Source organism: Condylura cristata, unplaced genomic scaffold, assembly GCF_000260355.1.
Source record: "Condylura cristata isolate star-nosed mole 26May11 unplaced genomic scaffold, ConCri1.0 scaffold00001, whole genome shotgun sequence".
Lineage (NCBI taxonomy): Eukaryota > Metazoa > Chordata > Mammalia > Eulipotyphla > Talpidae > Condylura > Condylura cristata.
This window is the reverse complement of record NW_004567102.1, coordinates 60,727,559-60,737,027: the sequence shown is the minus strand read 5'-3', so window position 1 is coordinate 60,737,027 and position 9,469 is coordinate 60,727,559. Positions and strand designations below refer to the sequence as shown.

At 35.1% G+C, this 9,469-nt stretch overlaps 1 protein-coding gene across 3 annotated transcripts in view; it reads right to left on the bottom strand.

Moving 5' to 3' along the window:
- PKIB (protein kinase (cAMP-dependent, catalytic) inhibitor beta) overlaps positions 1–9,469 on the bottom strand; it is an 89,993-nt gene that overhangs the window by 79,665 nt on the left and 859 nt on the right. The window lies entirely within an intron of this gene.

Genomic DNA, 9,469 nt, shown 5'->3' with positions numbered 1-9,469 from the left:
TTTCTTTCTTTCTTTCTTTCTTTCTTTCTTTCTTTCTTTCTTTCTTTCTTTCTTTCTTTCTTTCTTTCTTTCTTTCTTTCTTTAAGATTTATTTATGCATACAGACCTGGAGTTCAGGCCAGAGGGGCAGGAATGGTGAGAGGATTCACCAGAGACATTATGAGGAGTAGAACAGACAGATTGATGAAGTACACTGCTGAGGGGAGCAGCAGGCAAGACAGGAGAAGTCTGCTGTGCAATGTGGGTCACCTTCCTGGCAGAGATTGAACTTGTGCTGAAACAGCTTTGAGCACTGCACCTTAACTCGTTGAGCCACCAGAGAGGGCCCCTGTCCTCTATTTCTATATTATACAGGAAGAGATAAGTGCTCTGCAAGATCTGATCTTACATTCATTATTACACAGCACAAAGACAAGCCTTCTACACCCATAATTCATAACTAGTCAAACCCATGCTCTTTGGCATGATATGTAATGCTCTGAATCTATTTCCCCTCAAACTTCTAGACACATCGGCTGCTGTCCACTATGTTGATTTAATTATAGTTCCCTAGATTTATCACCCACCCACTTGTCTCTTTCCTCTTCCTGGGATATAGTCTCCGTTGCTTGGAAAGGAAATCATTACTTACTTTACAAGATCTAGCAGCAACATCACCTCCTCTGAGAATCCATCCCTGATAACCACTCTGAGCATCTTCAGACATGATTGGCACAGTAACACTAGTCACATTGGCTCACAATTATCTACCTACTCACATTAAAGCCATGCTCTTCAAGGTCTAGAACTTGGTTCTGTTCAGTCTGGTCTCCTTGGTGTCTGGCATATTCCTTAGCATTGAGGAAGTGTTTCCATAAAGATTACAGAAAATAATCACTCCTAAGAGAAATTGCAAATACGTGAGGGTTGAGTGTCTTCAACCTTTTCATTAACTAGAAATGAGTACTAAAGCAATTCACCAAAAATAAAAACAAAAATGTTATCTTCTGACTTCTAGACTGGACCTTTCCCCTAAGTTATGATGAATTGTTGAAGTTGAATAAGCAGTGACCCATTGCCTCAGCAGCTTTTTATTATAATAACATAAAATTCAAGAAAGTTAATGGTCCAGTACTTCAAACTGGTTTATACTTGGTCTGAGGGAAGGTAATTTCACATTCAGGTTAGTGAATGAAATCCCAACTGAAGGAGGGATGAAAACATAGGAGAAAAATATAAAAGTAAACAAAAAGGTAAAAGAGTTATTCTCATTTTAAAACCTCCTAAATAATACTTTGCAAAATAGTATTTGCTCAACATCTGTATCCCTAAAAGCACTAATTTGAAAAATAAGTAGGAAATTACAATGGCAACAACATTTTTTATTATCATCTCCCAAGTCATGTGTCATACATTCTCTTAAATGTTAATTGCAAAAATATTCCCTTTTCTTATTTATTACATATCTTCAAAATACTATTTTAACAGGCAGAATTTAAAGTAAAATCCATTAATTGTGAATAAAAGGGGTTAATTTGAACAAAATTACAGTTTATATATTTTGTGCCTTTAACCTATAAATATAGTCAAGAATCAAAGTACTATAACATACTGCCCTTTCTTTAGTCAAAATTAAAATCCAGGAACTTATATACTAATAATGTTCAATTTCCACACATACAAGTTTAATAAGAGGCTTTATGTAAGCTTCTGCTTTCTTTTTGTCCTGCTTGTCATCAGTAGTCAGGTTGATAAAAACTCTGCATGTCCAATATCTTTTTCCCTCTACTAATTTCATGTGATTCATTTGCTCCCAAGAATGAAATCGAGACCTGGGCAAAGCAGACTCCAAAGGCCCCTAGCCATAGTGATAGAATCATAAATGTGTTTGTGTGTGTATGTGTGAGAGAGAGAGAGAGAATGAAACCTTCACAAGCATGATGGTTATTACATTTTTCCATCCAGGTAAATATGTACAGTAGTTCGATGATGCAAGTATATGCATCCTAGAAATAGGACCAAAGCTTGACAAATTAGGCCTGGTGCTATTGATAGCACTTTAGTAACCAAAATGAATCTAAGAATAAAGTCAAGGTGATGGAGAGTAATAAGAGGTAGAGAAAAACTTGCATCTTTATAAAATAATGTGACCTCTAGATCAAGCTGTGATTGAAGACTGGATTACATGAATTTGAGTAATTTTCCCTTTCTCCTTAAACCAGTTTGACATAGTTTATCATCGGCAACTGTGACATTCCTAACTCACTTAGTTCTCTGGAGTTTCTCAACCTACAACAGATTAAAAGGACACATGTAGAAAGAGGAAACACTACTACCACATACTTCAGATTAAATAATAGTTTATAGCTTGAAGGTGAAGATGAAGACAATGTAACATGTAAAATGAAGTTAAGAAATTTCAAGTGTGGAATTTTTAAGTCAGGACTTGCTTCACAAGCACCATGGGAAACCTTCAGTGTACAAAAGAAAGGACTCAAGAGGAAGTGGGATATTCAACGGAGAGTCACCTCTTAGTTCCAAGGGGGAAATGGAGCTTAAGAATTTACTGTGATTGAACAGGTGTTTCAGAAGGCATAATAGAATGGTTTTGAAGAAAGAATAAAAGTAGCAGAAATTAGGTGAGAAAGGTCAACATAAACCACAATAAATTTTTAAGGCAGAGCAAAAAAATAAGTAAAAGCAATGATAAAATCAGATTAAAAGCACTAGAAAATTACCTTTTTTGCAGGGCTAACAAAATTATGATCCTAACTGGTTTTGTGGAAATTTAGGAAGAGCTAGCAGCTATGATGTAAGTTGAGGAATTCTTCTCCCATTAGGAGTGACAGATAGGGATCGATGTTATTTAGGGAGGCAAATAAGAGACTACACAGATATGTGAAAATGATAGTGAGGAAAGTATGTGGGTAGAAAGTGTATGGGAACATCACCAGGGGCAGGACATCCGTGAGGAAGTTGGTCTCCAAGCGCTCTGAGGGAGGAAGCAGCACAGGGCTGTACTACTCTGTAAATGATGTCAGTCACAGAGCAAATGGAGTGAGACAAGAAGAGCCATAAGCAAATTAAGCTAGATTCCTTACCAAAATAACTAAAGGTTTTAAGCTCCTGATTCAATGAAATTAGTCAGGTAAGTATGCACAATGTATGAAGATTATAAACACAATTATTATCATGATATTGTTTACAAAGTCAAATTTGGAGATAGTCTACATATTTGCCTACAGGTGGTTAGTTAAACACTTTAATAGAACACAATGCAGATATGCAAAAAATACTACTTATTGTTTTGGCAATATATGTTAAAATGATTGATTAAGTGCAAAATAAGATAAATCACATGAAATTTTATTTTTTAAAGCTACATGTTTGCAGAGAATAATTTTATAGTGATAACTTACAGTTGATGGAAATGTAGTTTGATAATTTCTTCCTCATATTATCCTGAAAGGTCTGACTTCATTGCAAAGTATATTATTTCAAAAATACTATTTAAGGGTCCTCCTGGTGGCGCAGCGGGTTAAAGCACAGCACTGAGAAGCTTGAGAAACTTCAGCATGAGTTCGATTCCCATCTGCCCCAGAGGTGACCACATGGCGTGGCAGACCTCTCCTGTCTCACCCACTGCTCCCCTCAGCAGTGTACTTAGTCGATCTGCCTGTTCTGCTCCCGCTCTGTCTCTGGTGAATCCTCTCACCCTCCGCATCTCTGGCCTGTACCCCAGTTCTATAATTAATAAATAAATAAAATATTTTAAAAAAATACTATTTAAAAATTTTAAAGTTCAAAACTTTTTTTAAATAGTAAATAACTTGTCCAGAAAGTCACATCTGGAATAACAAATTGTAATGCAACAATGGTGAGCTGACAAAAGGGTGAGAGTGAAAAAAAAAAAAAGTCATTTGATTATTTTCACATCTGTGATTCCTAGTGAAGAATTTACAATGGTAAGCACATACTATTCTTGGAAGACAGAATTCTACAATTGAATGCTGCTATCTTTAAATCATCTTTTTAATGCTTTGTCTATCATTTTCTTTTGTCTCATTTCCCATTTCCATGTCACCACAGAGAGCATCAAAATGAGAATAAAATATTTCAGTGAACTATAAAATGCTCTGTTTTATATTCTCTAAGGACTGAAATTTTATCTAGTAAAAACTACTACATGGGTTATATTACATGATAAGAAAAATAATATTATTTTTAAATGTGCTGTTCCTATTTATTTTTATTCTGACAATAATAATTTTAAGAGGAAAAAAGTAGGATACAAATTGTACACCATTATTATATTAGTATAAAACTAATCACAAATATACAAAAACTGGAAGTTACTGAATAGCGAAATAATTATTGTTAAAAATTAGAATTTAAATGAAAAAAAAACTTTTCTTAACAGGGTAGTAGTTTTATGATAAAAAGTTACCCCAAAACAATGACATTAAATATAGTAAAAGTCTAATTGCTTCTGTAAGATAACTTAAGATGTTTTAAGTACAATTAAGACTAGTCTCACAAAACAAAATGCATATTTTATCAGTTCGGCAAGTGAATCATTTTGGAAAAAACCTGTAAAATGAAGAACTGAACCAATTAACTATACGCAGTAACAATTACTGACAGATACTTGGTAAAAGTTGCAATAGGATAAGTAAAATACTTTTTTTATAACAGTTTATTTTTACATCATTTTGTACATTTTTTTTTCCATCTCAATTGTAATCCCAGTGGGTTTCCCATCACCAAGTCACCCGTGTGCCATCACCATAATCCCATGCACTTCTCTCCCTACCCCCCCAATCCCTGTTTTTGATCCCATTCCCCACTCCACCCCCACAAAATGTCTCTGGTATATGGCTGTTCATTATTCTTGTTATTTTCTTGCCTGGTCCATTATACTTTTGCTATGAGTGAAACCATCCGGTAAGGTAAAGTACTTTTTAAAAGAGTTGGTAAAAATAAACATCTATGAGTAAAAAATGTTTTGTTTACTCCCATTGTTCAATTAAAATGGAAAGTTTTAAATTTCCTTCCAATGCAGTGAAAGCTGGGACCAAAAGCATGGGCTTCACACTTGACACATCTGTGTTGGGTTCTACTTATAGCATGACATTCACTGGCAAAAGTTCACAGACATCTTAGGGAGCTGACCTAACTCTATACTTTGTTAGTGAAGCAAGAATTCCCTGATTTTTTTTTTTTTTCCTAACAGCACCTGAATAAAAACTGCATGACCACCTCCACCCACACTGTAGACAGGTCTGTTTCACATTGTCAATCCATATGATACAAATGAATGGAAAACTTGACATGATCTGAGAGGTTTTTTACCTGGTTTAGTGGTGAAGGACTTTGACTGTGTCAGGATCACTGTCCTTGTGGTGTAACCTCCAAGATACCCCACTGCTTTTTTCTTATAGTCCTTTCCACAATTGTATTAATACTGAGTGTATGTCATGACCAATGGTGACTTTGAAGAACATCCAATATGAATGAGTGTGCCTGTATTTCCAGCAGTAGAAAGTTGTGAATGAAGTTAGGCACCATACAAATCTGTCTTCTAATCTCAACTCTGCCACTTTCTATTAAACAACTTTGGAGAGACACTCTCATCCCATACTACAAAACAGAGCCTGAGGACCAACTCCACAGACTGGAGACTAAAAAAAAAATGTTAAAACACCTAGTTTGGGCCTAGCATGCTGCTCAGTAAACAGTAGTTTCCTTTTTCCATAACTTTTCCATAGAAAGAGAAAATAACAGTCTCTTAGCAAAGTGCTAACTTCTATTAGAAATTGAAAAACACATAAATACATGTGTTAGGCCTCTACTTTAACCCTTATTTCATCCTCCCTCTTTTGGAACTCAGTAATCTTTTCTTTATCTCCAGCCTCTTCCATAATAATCATTCTCTAACATTAAAGACAGAACTAAGCTTCTCCTTGAAACATTAACTACAAATTAGCATGACCCAGCATTCTGACCACATTCTCCACCCAAGTTTTCTTCCATCTGTCACCTGTAATTCTGTGATAAGATATCAACACTGACTAAGGCCATTTCATTCCTTTCCATTTCTTATTCCATACAATTTGGCTTTCACCTCCCAATCATAAAGCCATTATGCTAACTTTGTATTTGTCAAGTCAGTAATCCTTGCAGCTCTTCTCCTTTCTAATGACTATGACCTGTAGATCAGGATGGTCATTTTGAAATTCATTGTTATGATAGTACTTTGTGTCCACATTGAAACTTACTTCCCAGGCTTTCATTTCTCCCATTTTCCTTCTTATTGTATATTACCATAGGAGGTCTCATCATTGTAGCTACCTTCTGGGTACCAATGTCTCCTAAATCTGTTTCATTAGTTTGTTACACAAAAGCTTCCTGGATACCTTCACCTCCAATTCAACTTTTATTCACCATCTTCCCTTCTATCTACTATATTAATTTGCTAGGGCTGCATAAGAAATTGTCACATCCAAATGCCATAAAATAATATGAATTCATTTTCACATAGTTTAGGAGCCCAGCAATTGAAAATCAGTGTCAACAGATTTGGGTCCTTCTAGGCAACTTGAAAGGAGAGTCCATTCCATGCTTTCTCCTAGTTTCTAATAGTGGCTTGAGAGTTGTGGAAAGCCCTGGCCATGCAGCTGCATTGCCTCATTGCCTCAGATTTGCCTTCCCTCTGTGTGTCTCTGTGTCTCTTCTCCTTTTCTAATAAGAACACCAGTCACTTTAAAGTCCCAGGTTACTCCATTATGATGGAGACATTATTCAATCCAATAAACCCACCAATTCTGCCCACATTCTCTAACTCCCATCTTTGTAAGTAGTGCCAGCTCTTGACTTCAATTCAGGAAATTAAAGGAGCAGTCTTCATTCTCCTTTCCCCTAACTGCCTATCCCAATTATCATCAAGCTTGGTCATTTTCGGTTCAGATTATCTCTAAATTGAATTCTCTTGTTCATCTCTAATTCTTCCTCTCAAATCCCAGATTCACTCTGTAGTATCTCTTGCTTGGACTACTACAATTATCTGTCCAAAGCAGACTGGTTTTAAGTTCAGCCTCCTCAGTGCTAACAGAGTATATATAAATATATACACAGTTTTGGGTCATGTTAAGAAGAAACAGAAGGGGGAGGGGGTTTCTAATTTTTCTCTACTATGAACAGTTCTGCTTCTTCATGATACATATCCTTTCTCAGGAATGAGGAACTGAGAGACAGAGTGGTTTCTGTGGAGACCATGGCCTTTATAACATCTTCTTTTGTCTTGACAGTCTCTTTATAAGCCTTAAGGATGTGATAAAATCCATCGTAGCTATAATCTGACTTTTTATTAGATTTCTGATCTGTTTGGGAAAGGTTTATTTCAGTGTTTTGAGACTTAATATTATACGTGGCTCCAGAGATTCCATAATAGAGGTATTTATTCTCATTTAAAAAATAAATTAATGCAATTTATGAATTGTAGCCATTCATATATACATACACACACAATGATCTTAAAAATAATATTTTCTTCTGAGACAGGTAGACCAGGCTACAAAGACTAATTTTGAAGGAAATCATTGTATGGTCAGTCAAACAGAATCTTGCTTGATAAGACTATTTAACTCTTTCCTGTCTTTCATAGTTTTATTCCTAAATCCATTACACTAGACCTCAATTTCCTCTTTTACTTCATTATAAAAAAAAGAAAAGCTACTTTTTACCAAGTTGATTTTCACTCTCCAAAATGAGAATTATTTTTCATCATAATAATAAATTTTAGAACTTAGCAGTAGATAAGTTCGATGGGGAAGGAAAATCCAAGAGATAGAGAAAGAACCCACAAGGCAGGCAAGGCACAAAGAATTTTTAGGGGAATGAAAATAATCTGTATGGTATTATGATGGATACATGCTATTACAAATTTGCTCAAACAATGGAATGTACAATGCCAAAGTAAATCCTAAGGTAAACAGTGGACTTTGGGTGAATATGATGTGTCAATGTAGGGTTATCCACTGTAACTGACACGTGACTCTGATGTATGACCTTAATAATGGAAGAGGCTCAGCTCATGTAGAAGTAGGGTATACATGGGAAATCTCTGTACCTTCCTCTCAATTTTGTTGTGAATCTAAAATTATTCTGCAAAAGTCAGGTCTTTTAAAATTAACCAAGAAACATTTTATTTCTTAGAAATATCACTTTTTTTTCAAAAAACTTACAATAATTGAGTTCCAAATTTGAAAGAAAGCAAAGTATTTCTTCTCTCAGCTTTCTTTTTATATATTTGTAAAACCACACACAGCCCAGTAAGGAATATATATTTCTTCATAATTTTCTATATTTTGTGAATATAGAACTTCCACAAAAATAAAAAAAAATCACGCTATAATGCTCTTAAAAAGACATGAGTTTGTCATTCAAACCCATCAATACCACTGCTAAACCTCTACATATGGGGAATGAAAATATATGTGCTCATAAAGACTTACATGTGAATGATCTCAGCAGCATAATTCATAATGACCTCAAAGTAGTAACAACCCAAATGTATATCCCCTGGTAAATGAATAGACAAGTTAACTGTGGCATATCCATAAAATGGATGTATGTTGAACAGAAAACTACTCACCAATAGAAGGGAGTGAAAAAGAGCTATGCTACAGCATGGGTGAACTCTCACTATTGTGCTCCATGAACAAAAGCCATAAACAAAAGAGCGCATGTTATATGATCTCATTTATATGAAATTTCAAGAAAAGCAAATCTATAGACACTGAAAATAGATTAGGGTTTGCCTGAAGCTAAGGAAGAAACTAACTGGGCATGAGGGATCTTACTAGGTGATGAAAATGTCCTAAAACTAGATTATTGTGATGATTTTAAAATTTGATAAAGTTTCTTAAAAATCATTGAAATGGGCACATTTCTTTCAAAAAACCTAAATTAGTAATTTACTGAAAAGGAGAAACATTCTTTAACAAAAGTGAAATTTTACACATTTTAAATATACTACATACCAGTCTATTAACCTTTGATATTTTGTTGAAGTCGTGGTAAAAAGAAAATTAAAAATGCAATTATCAAAAGCTTTCTTTAAAAATTTCTCAAAGTATACTTTGCTTCAAAATTGAATCATCTGATCTTTGGAAACACCTTTTGTATAAGGCAGTGTACTCTCTGGAACCATTATTAGGACTATTTTAGGCTTTTGTTCTTTTTTGTAGATGAGTTTTAAGTGGTCATTAGCTTGGAGTCTCCACTTTCCAGTTTTGCACAGACGCCTACTAATAAAACCACTTGCAGTTTTCGGGTTTTGCTGTGGATGTGCTTGCTTGCTTTGTGTGTCCCATCTGCCCTGTTCGTGCCAAGTGCTTTTCCGAAGCAACCCTTTCGCTGAGTTCCCAGGGGTGAAGTCTACAAAGATGGGACTGGTCAGCAAAGTAGGGACTTGTGGTTAAAAAAAAAA